This window comes from Onychomys torridus, chromosome 12, assembly GCF_903995425.1.
Source record: "Onychomys torridus chromosome 12, mOncTor1.1, whole genome shotgun sequence".
Taxonomy (NCBI): Eukaryota; Metazoa; Chordata; class Mammalia; order Rodentia; family Cricetidae; genus Onychomys; species Onychomys torridus.
Window position 1 is genome coordinate 55,714,060 of NC_050454.1, and position 17,437 is coordinate 55,731,496.

Genomic DNA, 17,437 nt, shown 5'->3' on the forward strand with positions numbered 1-17,437 from the left:
TGATCTGGGGCTGCCACCTTCCTGCACTATCCCCAGGTCTTTAACATGAAAGACAGATAAGAGCAGAGCAAGCCGGAAAACTGAGCTGCCAGAGCTGGCTGGAGAGAGGTTCCTATCCTCTCTACATCCCCGGAACAGCAGCAGGAATTAGTCATAGTAGCTGATGCACCTAAGTGGGAAAGGTAGGACAGGTCTCAGCCTCTCTTAGGATGTGAACTGTTGGGACTTCACAAACAAAAAATAATAATAATTACACACACACACACACACACACACACACACACACACACCAGTAAACTGTAAAATAACACCTTCTTTCTCCATCTACTCAGAGAGGAAATATTTACTCAGCATTTTCGTATTGGTTTGTTTGGTTCTATTCTTGTTTGATTTTTGTGGTTCCTTGTATATTAGTCAAGATTCTCTAGAGGAACAGAACCTACAGGATGAATATATATTTACTATAACAGCTTACACTGATAAAGTAACTACAATTGTCTCACACCTGAGATGCTGAGAACCCAGGAGTTGCTTGGATTTTGAGACTCAGGGTCTCGGCAATTGGAGCACTCTCACAGCGGCTGTCTCACCGTAGAGAGCCGACAACCCAACCATTGTTTAGTCCATGAAATTGTCCCAAGCTGGTGCTGAAAATGTGAAAGGTTCCTGAAGAGCTGCTGGTCCGTAGTCAACAACGGAAGCCTGAGAACTCTGGTTCTGACACCAGTGAAGGAATCAGCAGCAGCACCAGGGAGAGCTGAGTGGGCAAGAAAGAAGGCCAATCAATCGAAGGGTGAATAATCTTCTTCCCACTATGCCCTTTTTATCTAGACTGCTAGAAGAAGGTGCCAACCACACCCAGGGTGAGTCCTACATCAATTAAGGCAGTCAGGACAATTCTTCAAGTGAGGTTATCTATGCAGATTATTCAAATTCATGGCGAGTCGACCTGAAAACCAACCATCACAACTCACTACTGTTTCTCATGGCTTCAACCAGTATCTTTCCTATCTTACATCCTTTATTTTCTTATCCCTCCTTTTTTAATTAATTGTCAACCCCATTGTCCTTACTGATAAATTCTTAGTTTACTCTATATCTGAGATCCTTTCTTCCCTATCCTGATTGAAGTTGTGGTTTTTGTTTCCAATTGTCTATCTTGTTTACAAATATCTAGTTTGTTTCTAAAGGAGTTGTTATTAGTGAAGTCTTTCTCTCGTGTAAGTGGCAGTGGCAATTAAAATTGCTAGAGAAACTGTCTCAATAGGAAACCCCCTGCATAAACTGGAGAGGTATCCATCCCAACAATGTAAATTACAATGCCAAAAAAATACAATAAATACAGTAAATCAAGGCAGTGTGTGTCTTCTAAAAGTGAAAACTTTTCATTGACTCAGTTCAAAGATATCAAAATGGTTTGAATGTGAGATCAAGAATTTGGAAGTCTAGTTTTTAAAATGACCACTGGCTTCAAAAAGGAGATAAACAGATGAATGAAATCAAGTAAATTCAAGACTTCAAAAATCCAAACATGTTCTTCACAGTATAGAGGCAATTCTAAAATTCATATGAAAGCACAAAAGATGCTGAGTAGCCAAAGAAATTCTAAGTGAAATGAACAGGTATCATAAAATCTGATTTTAAATTAAAATACAGAACCATGCCAGCAAAATCGTCATACTGCCAGCACAAAGCCAGATATCCTAATAAATGGAGGACCCAACAATAAGTTTATGCAGTTACAACCACCTTATTCTTAACAAAGCTTCCAGAAACATACATTGGAGAAAAGACAGCCTCCTCAACAAATGCTGCTGAGGAAACTGTATATTCACATACAGTGGAATGTAATTAGATTCCTATCTCTCACCCTTTTTTAAGAAAAAAAAATCAATTCAAATTACATTGAAGGCCTTAAGTAAGATCTAAAACTGCTAGAGGAAAACACAGGTCAAACACTGCCATGTATAAATATAGACAGTGACTTTCTGTAAAGAGCTCTGTTTGCTCAAGAAACAGCAGCAATCATCAGTTAATAAGAGAGCAGCAAATTGAAATCTGCTCAGCAAAGGAATCAATTATTAGAGTAAAGAGAAACCCTACATAATGGGAGAGAATATTTCCTAGCTATGCATCTGAGAGGGAATTAATATCCAAGACATATAAAGAACTAAAAAAGAAATTAAGCACCAAAACAATAAATAATTGGATCAATAAATATACCAGTAAGAGAACTAAAGAAATAATTATACAAATATCCAGGAAATGCACTAAAAGTACAACTTCAGCCAACAAGAAAATACAAGTTAAATTTATACTGAGATCCCATTTCATTCCAGTCAAAACAGCTACCATCCAGGGAGGAGGGAAAGGCAAGGACACAGGGAAGGAAACCCTTATACAGTCTAGTGGAATGCCAATTAGTACTTCTACTGTGGAAATCGTTATAAAGAGTACTGATAAACTACTAAACTACATTAGAATACCTCTTCTAGGTTTACATTGAAGACACAGAATTAGCTTACTATAGAGAGAGATGCACACCTATGTGTATCATTCCACTATTCAAAATTTCCAACGCATGAATCAACATATCAATAGATGAACAGATAAAGTGCTTACATAATATGAGAGTATTATTCAGCCACAGAGAAAAAAATATATATTATTGAAGGAAAAATGGATGTATCATTATGTCACAAAATAAGTGTTGTATGTTTTCTCTCATGTGTGGGAATTGAGTGGGGCTGGGAACAGGACATTCAAGTCCAAGGGTATTTTCATCACTTTTCTGTTCCTGCAATAAACTGGATGGCCAAGAGCAACTTAGGAAGAAAGATTATTTTAGCTAATTGTTCCAGAGGGAGAATCTAGAGGCGTGGCAAAAGGTTCAAGAAGCCAGCTGGCCACATGTCATTCATACACAGGAAGCAGAGAAGCACAGAACAGGAAGTAGGTCAAGGCTATAAACCCTTCTTGCTCACCCCAGTAAAGAACTTCACCTTCTGCCAGCAAGGCTCCACCTCCTAAAGATTCCATAAACTCCCTAAACAATGACATAACGGGGGACAGGTGTTCAAATACCTGCGCCTGTGGAGGACATTTCTCATTTAAACCACCACAAAAGGTGAGTATGAGAGATGGGGAAGAGGGGAAGGATGGAGAAGGTAGATAATGACAAGTTTAAAAAAAAATTACCTACCAGGATGACATCAAAAATAAAAGAAAAAACCCTACCAAGATGACATCAAAAATAAAATAAAATAAAATACCTACCAGGATGACATCAAAAATAAAAGAAAAAACCTACCAAGATGACATCCAAAATTAAAAAAAAAAAAAAATACCTACCAAGGTGACATCCAAAATAAAAAATAAAAATAAAAAACTCTACCAAGATGACATCAAAAATAAAATAAAATAAAATAAAATACCTACCAGGATGACATCAAAAAAAATTTTAAGAAGCTGAAAAAGCCTAACCCTAGTAAAGTGATGAAGCTCTATCCTGATATAGACCTGGTAGCCTTGCTGGTGAATCTTCCAATGAAGAATTAAGATCAATCCTCCTTTCTCTTTTCTAGCAACAGACAGAAAGAGTGGATCCGGATGGGAGGGGAGGTGGGAGGAACCAGGAAGAGAGGAAGGGAAAACTGTAATCAGGATACCATAGTATGAGAAAAGAATCTATTTTCAATAAAGGGGTAAAAATGAAAAATGAAGGACTACAGGGAAGGGAAGAATGTTGTAATTAAATTATAATCTAAAAAATAAAATGTCTGCATTTGAAAGCAAGAAAAATCAACCCTTCTCAAACTTTCAAAAAAATTTTTAATTAGGGGGTAATCATGAAATTTGTAGGCAAATGGATGGAACTAGAAAAAATCATTCTGAGTGAGGTAACCCAGACCCAGAAAGACAAACATGATATGTCCTCACTCATAAGTGGATATTAGGAGTAAAGTACAGGGTAACTAACCTACAATCCACAGCCCCAGAGAGGCTAGATAACAAAGAGGACCCAAAGAGGGTTGAAGGGATTTCCCTGGGAAGGGGTACTAGAAGAGATCTCCGTGGTAAATTGGGGGTGGGGGTAAGAGGATGGAAGGGATAGAAACTTAAGGGAACGAGTTGGGGGTGTGGCTAAGGGAAGAGTAAGGAGAGAGACATTTTGATGAGGGGTGGGCATTTCGGGGTTAGGGAAACTCCCAAGAATCTGCAAGGATGAGCCTATCTAAGACTCCTGGTAATAGAGGAGAGGGTGCTTGAACTGGCCTTCTATTGTAATCAGCTTGGTGACTGTAGTACAGAGCCTTCATCTAGTAATGATACAAGCAGATACAGAGATCCACCGAAGCACTGGCCAAACTCTAGGAGTCCTGCTGAAGAAAGGGGGCATGAAGGTCATGACGGAGGAACCCACAGAGACAGCTGACCCGAGTTCATGGTAGCACACGAACTCTGGGCCAACAGTTAGGGAGCCTGCATGGGGACCACCCTAGGCCCGCTGCATGTGTGTGTGTGACAGTTGTGTAGCTTGGTCTGTTTATAAGCCTCCTAGTAATGAGATCAGGACCTGCCCCTGGCACTTGACTGGCTTTGGAGAGCCTTGGCACTTGGCTGGCTTTGGAGAGCCTTGGCACTTGGCTGGCTTTGGGGAGCCTGTTGCCCATGCTAGATTGCTATGGCTGGCCTATATGCAGGGGGAGGAGCTTGGTCCTACCTCGACTTGTGCCAAGCTTTGTTCAAATCCATGGGAGGCCTGCCCCTTTCTGAATGGAGATGGAGGAAGAGTGGATGGGGGGGGGGGGGAAGATGGGGGGGGGGGCAGGGGAACGACACCGGGAGGAGAAGGGGAGAGGAGAAACTGTGGTTGGTACATAAAATAAATGAAAACGATGTTAACTAAATAAAAAAAAAAAATTAAGGGGCAAGAATAATTCCCAACTCTGGTTATAATGCCAGCTTTGTTGTGATACCATAGTCAGAGAAAAACACTACAAGAAAGAAAAAAACTCCAGACCAAGTCTCTATAAGCATCAGTGTTCAACACTGTATTAAAAAGATTAGCACCACACAAGGTGGGGTTGATTCCTGGAATGTAAAGGTAGTTTGGTGAAAAAAAAAAATCATCAGTCCATATGTACCACATTAGCTAGATGAAAGATCAAAACCTGAAATCCTCCTTTGTGTACATATGCAGAGGACGGGAAACCATTATCTTAGAGATATGCTCAGTTTCATGTTCACAGCAGCACTATTCACAATAGCAAGTTCTAGAAATAACTAAAATGTCCATACAAGAGATGCTAAGAAGGTAGTGTGTATTAACATTGTATATTAACAAAGGAAATCCAGGCAACTGCACCAACAAGGATAAATCTAGAGAATGTTATAAATAAAATAAAAAATTTGAACCTATAGAAACAGAGTAGAAAGGTGGTAACTGGGTTTGTTGTAGTAAAGGAAATGGGAGGGTTTGGGTCAAATGGTTTAAAAAAAAAAGGAAGTCATCAATAAGATAAATAAGTTCTGGGAACATATTGTAAAATATGGTTTTTAAAGTTAATGTATCATAATTGTGAAATTGATGAAAGAGAGGTGGACGCAAAAGGGTCAGCAGCTCAAAGACAACCTGAGCCACATGAGACTCTGCTACAAAAAAAAAAAAAAAAATTAAACTAAACTGCCAGGCATCTGTAGGCCAGCCCAGCACCTGGGAGACAGAGGCAGATGGACCTCTGTGACATTGAAGCCAACCTGGTCTACACAGAAAGTCCAGGCCAGCCAAGGCTACATAATGAGACCCTATCTCAACATAAGGCAGGGCAGGATAGATGGAGAGTTTGTTCATGGGATAAGAGCACTAGTTGCTCTTCCAGAGGACCTGGTTTCAATTCCTAGCACCCACATGGTGGCTCACAACTGTCTGTAATGCTAGTTCCAGTGGATCCAATGCCTGTTTCTAGACTCCTATACTGCCAGATGTGGTACATAGACATACATGAAGGTAAAACACTCATATAAAATTTTTAAAAAAAATAAACCTTTAAAATATTTATTACACAACTTGATTATATACAATGTTATTTTTAATAATATTAATATATACAAAATTGTAAAGAAACTAGGGGAAAGGAAACTTCTCATAATAAATTATCATGTATCTTTAACTAATGTCATAGTTAATAAAACATGAACTGCTTTCCCTTTAGCATTGAACAATTCAACGACGTCTGCTATTGGTTTTCCTAGTTGTTGCTGTTAATATTATATTTACAATTCTAACCAGTTCAATAAGGCATAAAAATTAGAAAGGAATGATCTTAAATTTTCCATGGTGGAAAGAAAGAAGAAATAAATCAGACTTTACTTGCTGGTTATATGATCCTAAAGGAGAAAAATCCTTAGGAATACACTAAAACTGATAAAATTAAACATTCAATATATTGTACCAAAAAAAAAACTGTTTTATATCCATGTAACAGCAATAAAAAGTAATCCAATATTGAAATTCTGGAAATTCCGTTTATATTAACAGAAAAAAGAATGGAATAACCAGGAGTTGTTTTACCCCCAGAGTGCAACTCTTATCTACCAAAACCTCTAAAGCATCACTGAGAAAAGTTAAACAATACCTCAATAAGTAGAAAGGCATTTTTGTGGATCTGGCTACAATATTAGGATGAAATGCTCCTTAAAATGAACTTTGTATTCAGTGTAATTACTATAGAATCTCAACATAGTTTTATAGAAACAAAACTACCCTAACTTTTACCTGGAAATACAAATCTTCCCCAAAAATCTAGCCAAAGAGAACTCTGAAAAAATTTACAATAAGGGCCTGAAGAGATCACTCAGTGGTTAAGAGCACTGGCTGCTCTTCCAGAGGGCCTGGGTTCAATTCCCAGCACCCATAGAGTGGCTCACAACCATCTGTAACTCCAGTTCTAGGGAAAACAGTGCCCTCTTCTGACCTCCATGGGCACTGCACCCATATAGTGCACAGACATCTCTACTACAGGAATACAACCAGAATGTAAGAGGATGCATAAAACTCAGGGAGAAGGTAGCACAATGTGAAGATGAGCAAGAGACATGGAAAATACTAAACCTAAGATACTTGAATGGCAGAAAAGCCCATGAAAAGACACTCAATGGAACTGACAGTAGGTAAAAACAATGAAATGACTACCATGAAAAAAAAAAAGACAAACAGCAATAAACAATAACAAGAATGTAGATAGATTGGAACCTTCATAAATTAATGTTAGGAATATAAAAGAGTAGAACCACTATGGAAAAAAAAACTGAATACAAACTTACCATGCAATTCAATGATTTCACATCCAGAAGTTTACCCTCAGATAAATGAAAACACAAGGTTTATATGTGAATGCTTCTAACAGCAGGATTCATAGTGGTGAAAAGGTGGAAGCAGCCTTCACATTCACCAGTGTTAAGCGTGTAGAATGAAGGTGTAGCAACTCAATGGAGTCTTACTGAGCAACAGGCAGAATAGGTTACTCCAACAGGCCAATAATATGCCTCCAAAGCACACTCAGCGAAAGAGGCCGGACATGAAAGACTCACTGTAGAAATCTGTTCCTAACACATGTCCAGAGAAGCCAGATCTACATACAGACAAAGCAGAGCAGGGCTGCCTAGGCTAGGATGGCAAGTGAGGTGTCGCTCAGAAAGAGAACCATGGACCTTTACGGAACTGTGGAAATGTTTCCAACTCAGCCTGTAGGGATTGTGATAAAAGCATCAGGGAGGTTTATGCTTACAATGGGTGGCTTTTATGTTGAATCAATTAAAAGTTCATTAAGTCAGTGAAAAGTTGAACATCATAAGACCTACATGCCAGATAGAAATTTTACTCAAAGAAGAGTCCTCATGGGCCCTCACGCAAACACAGCCACCTCCTGTCCTACTTGGCCTTTTGTGTCGCTGGGATGAAACTAACCTAAGGAGTCAAAGTGCTTGCCACCAAGCCTGACGACTTGAGTTCTGTTCTCAGCATCCACAGGATAGAGGGGGAGAACTGACAGCTACAATCTGTTCTCTGACCTCTTTCTCCACGCGTGCCATAGCACATAGGCGCCCTTCCCCAATGAACAAAGCATAATACATGTAAAAATGCAATAAAAACTAAAAGGGAAATGTTAGGGCTCACTAGAGAGACAAGAGTGTATTAAAGTATTTCAGAACAGCCATGGAGACCTGCACTCCAGACTGGGAGCTCAGCCACAGGGAAGCAAGTCCAGATTCCATCACTATAAACACCTCTGCACTAATGCTAGAGGCAGAGATTGGAGAACGATTTCCTCCCAAGGCACAGCAAAGCAAAGTGTTGTCTGTGACACTGAGGTTGATGATGTGTTAAACTTGGAATCTGAATGGAAGATGGAGCCTCTGCTTAGCTATCTTCCTGTATATCTGTGTGCTTTAAAAAATAATTCAGGGTTGGGGATTTAGCTCAGTGGTAAAATGCTTGCCTAGCAAGCACAAGGCCCTGGGTTCCGTCCTCAGCTCTGAAAAAAAACGTGAAAAATAATTCAGAAGTAGGAAAGTTGCTATAGAAAGACACATCCATAACTATTTGAATTGAAAATTCGTTTTCTTTTTCTCCCCCCCCCCCCCAGACAGGATTTCTCTGTGTAGCTTTGTGCCTTTCCTGGATCTCACTCTGTAAACCAGGCTGGCCTCGAACTCACAAAGACCTGCCTGCCTATGCCTCCCGAGTGCTGGGATTAAAGGCATGAGCCACCACCGCCCGGCTTGAAAATTCTTTTTTTTTTTTTTTCAGCTTATGTTTAGTCATTATACAACAGAATTTCTTCAAAAGCTATGTTGCTGACTTTAGATATGCCAATATTGTAAGGTTGCCCCCTGTGGTGATATATTGTGTACCCTAATACACTTGCCTAAAGATCGGAGAACAGAACAAGCCAATAGATTAAACGTAGAAGCCAGGCAGTGGTGGCACATACCTTTAATCCCAATACTTGAGAGTCACACGCCTTTAATCCCAGCACTAGGAAAGTTGAGACAGGAAATGGGCTGAGAAAGGTAAATAAAGTGTGAGGAAACAGGAACAACAGTCTTTCGGCTGAGGAAAGTTTTTCAGGCTGAGGAGTCCTAGAGGAAAGAGGTGGCTTGTTCCTTTGTCTCTCTGGTGTTTCAGAATTCACCCCAATATCAGGCTCCAGGTTTTTTTATTTAAAAACCATTTAGCAACTTGAACAACAGCCTCCTTCAAATTAAAAAAAAAAAAAAAAAAAGCGTATCATTTAATCAAAATTTATATTTGTTTGGGGACAGTGTCTCACAAGAAGCTTAAGCTTAAACAAGAAACAATAGGAAGTTGTGAGAAGGGTCTGTATGCTAGAAGGAGGGATGAGAGACAATTAACACCCAGGTTGTTTTTTGAAACATCATGAAATCATATTTACCTAAACTTACACACAGTATATATACATAGGTACGTATGTCTATATCTACATATATGTAAACTTTAAAGAAGTTAAGCAATTTGAGTTAACAATGCTCCCCATATGAACCACAGACTAACAAAACCCCCAGTACCAGGGGTACTGATTGTTTTTGTTTGTTTCAAATGGTTGTTCAGGGTAGTTCAAGTGATAACCAAAACAGTATAGATTATCAATGTAGTCCTTGGTTGTCTCTCCCGGGCTAAGGGTGGGTCTTCATTGCTGAAGACACTGAACATTTAAGACACAGGACTCTGAAAATTCAAGCTGGATCTGACCTTAAAGTCTCTTTCCTGTGGTCTAGCTTCCATGGTTCCAAAAAACATTATGCAAGCTGCCAAGAAATGGAAGCAATTCAACAGTCCTACCCAACTGCAATACTTACAAGATAATTAATAGCATAGCAAGATATGTATAAAGGTGCAATAATTGCCATTCACATGTCAGCAACAATCATTCCTGGTGCTGGAAACTGAACCAACTGGGGCTAGTGAGGTCATGTCATGGACCTTAGAAAAGAATCCACTGCTGCCACTTTGCTAGACCAATAATTCTTTACTACATTCTAATCTATCCTTAGACACATAGATAAGTGTAGCTATGACCCCTCATCAAAGGCTACCATGCTCCTCTTTACAGCAAATGGAGACCATCACAGAAAACCACAACTGGACACAATGCAGAGATCAACAGATCGTGGGGAGCCCATCCCCAACAAATGTATCTATATCACAGCACCTGCATATATTGGCTCAGGGAACATCACAGAAAAGGGGATAGAAAGATAGAAAGAGCCAGAATACTTCCCCCACCCCACATGCAAAAACAAACAAACAAAAAAAAAGGCAACTGTGAAACAGTCTTCCCTAGAATAAACAAGATGGGAACAATAGTAATACCAATGGATATGGATATGTTAACATCAAAGGGAGGACGTTCCACAGGGTCACACTCCTAGATAAAAAAAGAAAAAAACCTACCAATTAATTACTGCTGGAAAAAGGAAAAATACTCTCTCCCAGAGATAAGCCCCCTCATTGGTTGTCCATTGCAGAGTCAATGTCAAGGTCAGCCTTGAAACCATATACAAAAAACCACAAAAACAAACTCAGCAGGTTGCACCTAAATACATTTGTGCATAAACATGCATATACGTGTAACAAGAATAAACAAAAAAAGAAGCTATCCACTTGAGAGTGGGGGTCATGGGAGAGGTTTGAGGGCAGGTAGCTAGGAGAGGCTAGATGGAAGAAAGAGGGAAAAAGTGATAAAATTCTATTTCAATTTAAGACATAAACATTTAAAATAAAAATTTTAAAAGAAGGAATGAAATTCTGAGTTTCTATTCATTGCTATAGCATATTAGTTATGGATTGCAACTTTTTTCATTGATCAATTGTTACATTCATCATTTTGTTCTCTTGTTCTTCTAATGGAATAATTACACTATTTTACTCCTGGAGCAGAGAAATCAACGAAGTCTCCAATGCCTGCAACTTTTTTAAACAATTCCCTTCTGATCTATTCAATTTCTACTCCCATATGCCACAGTGTGGCATTTACATCCCAGGTTGTCATCATTTCTTGTCTAGAATCCTTATTCCCGAAAGATCTGTATCAACCCTCATCCTGTCTGCTTCGCTTGTTAACTTCCCATGGACTTTCATCGGAGGGTAGTCAGTCACGCCTCAGTGAATCTCCTTCCTTCAAAAATACTCCTCTTTGCTGATATTAAGAAGAACCTATCTAATTTTCTCTTTATGGCCAATAATAATCATCTCAGATCAAAGGACTAAAGATACTAGAGCAAGTACTTTGCCTGTTGGTTTTCCAATCTTAATAATCCAGAATAATCCAGGCTCAATTCCCCAGGCAGTGGAGCCATTGCAGTATCGTTAGGTAGAATCATTCCTCCCCTGGAGACAAAACCTCATCTAGTATAGCTCAAATTTTTGTAGAAGAAAATTAAAAGGTTAATGGATTTCTCTGATTGGTATAATGAAAGGATTTACTCCTATTCCAATCCTTTTATTTTCCCCCAAACTGAATATTGGAAACCAGAGAAAAAGTACTGTATATCATCAACCAGTTTAGAACATATGCTGTGTACTAGGAGAATGGAAGACACACAGATGTGGGTCTGTTAGCCAGCTCCACACCAGAGTGTCCAAAAGCCACTTCGCTTCCGAAGCCAGCTGCTTCAGTGTGAGGAAATGTGGCTTGAGTGGTCAGCTGGGAAAATGAGCCCACTACCATGTCTCACTTGTGCAATGTAAAATGCGTACTTGGACAAAGGCAATGTTATATGGACTGCAGTATGTATAAACATGCTCATCAAGTTCATGAGTAGTAGTTTTCCATAGAGGTATTTCAGGGAAAAAATGTAAATGTGTGTTCACTGTAAAACCCTGTTCCAATAAGAACAAATACTAGCCCTTCCACAGTCCTCAACACCAGGTAACTAACTGATAAATGCTCCCAGGAGAGGCGGGTCATGAGATGGGCTTAGTGTTTGTCCCTGATGCGAACAGACTTGGTGGATAATAACCAGTGTCTAAAACTAAATGAGCTTAAAGGAATTGAAATCCATGTTGCCAAGCCTATATATAACCTCTGCTTGCATCACCATGGTTACTTTGTTTATGAGCCCTCCAGCAAAAACAGGAATGGCAAGGTTAGGAGGCTGACTCATGTCCAGAGAACAGGTCATCTTTTCCAGCTATTAAGATGATTTTCCTCTATATGAATTGCTCTTTGGCTATCATGCAACATAGGACACTCACTCTGAGGGAAAGCTACTGATGGACTCTTTCCCTCAACATCTATGTCATTGATTTTCCAGTCATATGTCTTCCAAACATTTAACCTCATCAAGACAAATCATCTGAAACCCATGAAATAATGTAGGTCTTTACATACTGCCATCTATCCTTCCTGGGGGAGGGGGGATGAAAAAAATGCTTAAACTTTTCCAACTGACATTAGTGCCATGACAAAGTGAGTCTATCATGCTGTGGACATCCTTCTTTGGTCGATGTCAGCACAATGTGAAAAACTCTGTAATTGGTGATGGGAAATTTCCACTGGATCATCAACCCTGACAATCAGCAGTTGCTATAAAAGGAGTTTAAAGCATGCTTATCTGCATAGATGCATATGCAACATCATTAAACCTTCAGAGTGCCTATTTAGCCCAAATGCAATATATAATTTCTGTCTGGTAGTGTAGTCGTATGTACACAGTGAACCTATGACTTACTTTGAGAAATGTCTTGACTACAGGCGAACAAGTTGCCATGGAATCTGAGGTTCACATCATAAATTGGCATCCCACTTTATAAAGACTCAAGTTCCACAATAGCTTACTAGTCACGATTGTAAGAGGTAGAATAGTTTTGTTAAAAAAAAAAAAAAAAAAAAAAAACCTGAAAGTTGATGTGTTGTAGTTTATCTAGAGGGTTCTGCTAAAAATGCCATAGAACGGTGGTTCTCAACCTGTATGTTGCAACTCCTTTTGGGTGTCAAATGACCCTTTCATGGGGGGTCACCTAGGACCATCAGAAAACACAGATATTTAGATTATGATTCATATCAGCAGCAAAATTACAGTTATGCATTAGCAACACGGGAGGTCACCACAACATAAGGAATTGTATAAAGGGGTTGCAGCATTAGGAAGGTTGAGAACCACTGCCATAGAACCACCTGTCTGCCACTCACATACCAACTGCCATCCCCTCTCCTAGATTTCCACAAGGGACAGACCAGCTGGCACAGTGGTCTAGGCTTGTTATAAGAATTTCTTTGCAAGTTATCTGACTGATGGATTAGAATATCATAGCTGAATGGATATGTTGCCTGGAGGGCCTAAAAGTGCTAAGGGCCGTTTCTATTTCTTCAAGACAGAAGAAACCACATGAAGAAGCCTGACGTTCATCTTGGGACACAATATATAAACATCCCAGAACACTACACCTTTGGAAGTTTTACTATGGTTAAACCCCTGAATCCTGTGGGATTTGTCCCCTGCCCTGTGTCATGTATGTATTTCACCAAAATGTGTAGTCATTCCTTCTGGTATGTTTGCACACATCTTGTCTCCCAGGAGTTGAAAGCTTGGTCCTCAGTATGGCAATGTTCAGAGGCGGTGGAGCATTGAAGTTATAAAGCCCTTGGAGGACACATTTGCAAGGCCTTAGCTTCATTCCTGTGGGATACCAGTTTCTTTCTGGATCCCTGTCTCACTTTCTAACATGCCTAATGAACCTCTTCCTAACATGCACACACTATCATGTCATTTGCCACAAGGATCTCACCAGAGCCAAGCAGAAGCTTCTGCAAGGTTCAGACTGCAGAACCATGAGGTAAATAAACCTCTTTGTCCATAAAGTACCCGCCACAAGTATTTTGTTATATAGCATTAAGTTAATTAACCCAGCTACTTCTGATATGGTTGCCCAGTTTCCACAATACAGCTAACACCACTGTTTCATAGAAGCTGTGTGAAATGAAAAAGTAATCCTATAGACCAGGTTATTACATAAGATGGAGAGGCAAAATGTCCCTGGAAAAGACAATGAAGGTATACTGCTCTCCTGTCAAGACACAGTAACCAGCTTATGGTAGCTTTAATAATAGTTCTAAATAAAGGCTTGTTTGTCCAATTAATAGCTACACATTAGGTGTGAAGAGATAGATTGACTTATTCCAGGAAAAAAAATACATTTGAAATGGCAGATTTCAATTAAATGGGTATGATCACTGTCAGTCTTCAAGATACATCTGTCTGTCTTCTGGAAAGACCATATAGATGGTCTAAATTATCACATCTTAAGAATCACCACCCCTGCATTTTCAAGTCTTTCTGAAAGTACTAACTTAAACAAAATTCTCCAGAAATACATTATAAATTGGGGGCACACTATCTTTATGCAAGACCAAAGGTGACCTCAGATTACCTACAGTGAGGGTTAAAGGCTAGGAAACATGTGCTAATTCTGCTATTTTCTGAATACATGTGCCAGGTGTGCATTAAGGAACTGGTGAGTAACTACAGTGAGTCCAAACAAGTGCTGTGTCCTCGTGAGCTCACTTCTGTCTGGAGTCAGAGTCCAGAGTGGGAATGTGTGGGTTTTGATTTGGTTTGGTTTTTACTCTTCCCCGATGCTTGTTCATCTTGGGGTCTCTCTAAGATATTTACATTGCACTTTTTATTCTATTTATTTATTTATCATACATCCTGACCACAGTTTCCCCTCCCTCCTCTCCTCAAAAGTATTCCCTCCCTGCACCTCTCCTCTGCCACACCCCCAGTCCACTCCTCCTCTGTTTTTGTTCAGAAAGGGGCAGGCCTTATCAACAAAGCACAGCATATCAAGTTGCAGTAAGACTAAGCTCTTCCCCTTGTACTAAGGCTGAGCAAGGCAATCCCGTATGGGGAGTAGGTTCCCAAGAGCCAGTCAAAGCATTAGGGATAGCCCAAGCTCCTATTAGGGGCCCCACAAGTAGATCAAGCTACACAACTATCACATATATATAGAGAGAGAGAGAGTGTAGTTCAGTCCCATGCAGGCTCCCTGGTTGTTGGTTCAGACTCTGTGAGCTCCTATAAGCCCAGGTTAGTTGTTTCTGTGGGACACTTTTCTTTTTTCTTTTCTTTTTTTTGTTTTTTGTTTTTGTTGTTGTTGTTGTTGTTGTTGTTGTTGTTGTTTCAAGACAGGGTTTCTCTGTGTAGCTGTGCACCTTTCCTGGATCTTGTTCTCTAGACCAGGCTGGCCTCGAACTCACAGAGATCCTCCTGGCTATACTTTTATTTTTAACAAGGTCCTAAAGAAAGCCAAAGAGAGTCTGGCCACCTGCTCCAGCCTGAGCTGTGCAACTGGGCCTGAGCCAGGGGTCCTGTAAGCCCACAAGCAGCTTTTTAATGTATTCTCCCCACGTTGGGGACCAACTGTAGATGAATTTCTAAATGGTCTTATTAAATAAAAAAAATAAAAAATTTAAAAAAAAAAAAACATGGAGCCAAATATAGGGGTGAAAGCTTTAAAGAGATCAGGGAAAGCCACAGCTAACCTTACCCCACCAACTCTGCAGCTTCCAAAATGCCACGACTTCCTGTCTACCCACGTCTATATACCTTGCTGTTCTGTAATCTCATTTGCTCTCTCTGCCCAGCTACACCACTTCCTCTTTCTGCCCAGCTCTGTCACTTCCTGTCTGTCTGTACAGACCTCTAGACCTCCATGGTTAATTGGTGTTGAAATTTAAGATGCGTGCCACCACACCTGGCTCTGTTCCCAGAGACAGAGATCCTGCCTGCCAAGTGATAGGATTAAAGGTATGTACTAACATTGCATGACTTCTGTGTTGTGGCTGGCTTTTTCCTCTGATCTCCAGGCAAGCTTTATTTATTAAAGCACCAATAAAGCATCACCACATTCCTGAATGTGACTGCCTTCTGCTATTCATGCAGGAGGTCCCAGACTATGAAACTGTTGATTCTGATGACTGGTTGCAAGATGGTTCTTCCTCTATTGTTCTCCACTCTAAGAACTCTCCAGTGCCACCCCACGGTGCTTTCACATTCCACTCAAGACTCATGCCACAGCGTCTACACCTGTGTGTGTGGCTTCCAGCGTCACCTGGAATCAAATGCCTTTCCTTCCATGTCTAGTACAGAACACTCCTCTGAGTTAACGTCTGTCCACGTCATAGATCAGGAGCTACTAAAATACACCTCAGAGTTAAGAAGCCCCCAAATAAGGGCAGCCCCCATGCCTGCAATTCACACCAAAATAAAGTGTATCGCCACTCGTTCAGTTAAAAGAATCTCAGCCCTTTCATTTTCAGCGCTCACTTGCACTACTCATTCATCATGAGCACAGATGGATTTTATCGCCTAAATATTTCTCAGCTGACTATCTCTAACCATCATGTTCTTCAGACTCTTTCATTACGATTCCCATCCTTCTATCTTCAAGTTCATTTTTTATTTTTTTTCTAATTTTTCTCTACACCATATACAGAGTTCATAAGATTAGAAGCTTCTCAAATGTATTTATTCACAGCCTTGCCCAGCATCATTCCTAATTAGTAAGAAAGTATTTGTTAGGCTACCATGTCTGCAGCAGATAATTACTGCTGCAAAGACATTTTTTTTAAGTGAAAACAATCATGCTTTGTCCAGGAACCTTGAAGCAACAATAAATAATAGGATAGTTACAGATACATGTTAAGATTCACCATGCACACAGAATGCCTCATCATTTTCCACAGACCTCGAAATACCAATAAAGCTCCATAAACAAGCTTTTGTCTGATCCTGAGATTCACTGAAGATTAGCTGGCTTGGATATCAGAAAGGAGTTGGATGTCTGAGCCTTTGTTCCGACCGAGAAGCCTTTATTATTAACTCAAAGATACTTCATTGATTTTTTTTTCTGCATCATAATTCTTCTAGCTAATATTGACTTACATCCTTGGCTTCATATGCACACTTATATCCAGTTAAATCAATTTCTGGCCAGAGTTTTGTCACATAACTTCATCTATAGATGAAGGTAGTAAACATTGCCTAGCCCTGTGCTCCAGAAAAAAAAGAAAGAAAGAAACAATGGAATGGATAAAATGTAGCGCTGTTGTGAGTAAAGGGTTAGAAAATTTAGCTGTCTTATTTTTGTGATTTTTCTTAATATGTAGTCAATGTATACAATATGATAGCTCATTGTGCACAGAATCTTACAGTTAAGATTATCATTGCAGCCAAGCTCCATAATGCAGCTGTGTGTTTGCATATGCATATGATAAAAGGATGGAAAATACACTCTCTTGGCAGATTTTCGATCTATATTATGATGTTGTTGCTGTTACTAATTAATGTAGTTCTCACACTAGCTGTAGGCTTAGTAATCCTGTATTTCTGCAAGTCTGATCTACTTTCT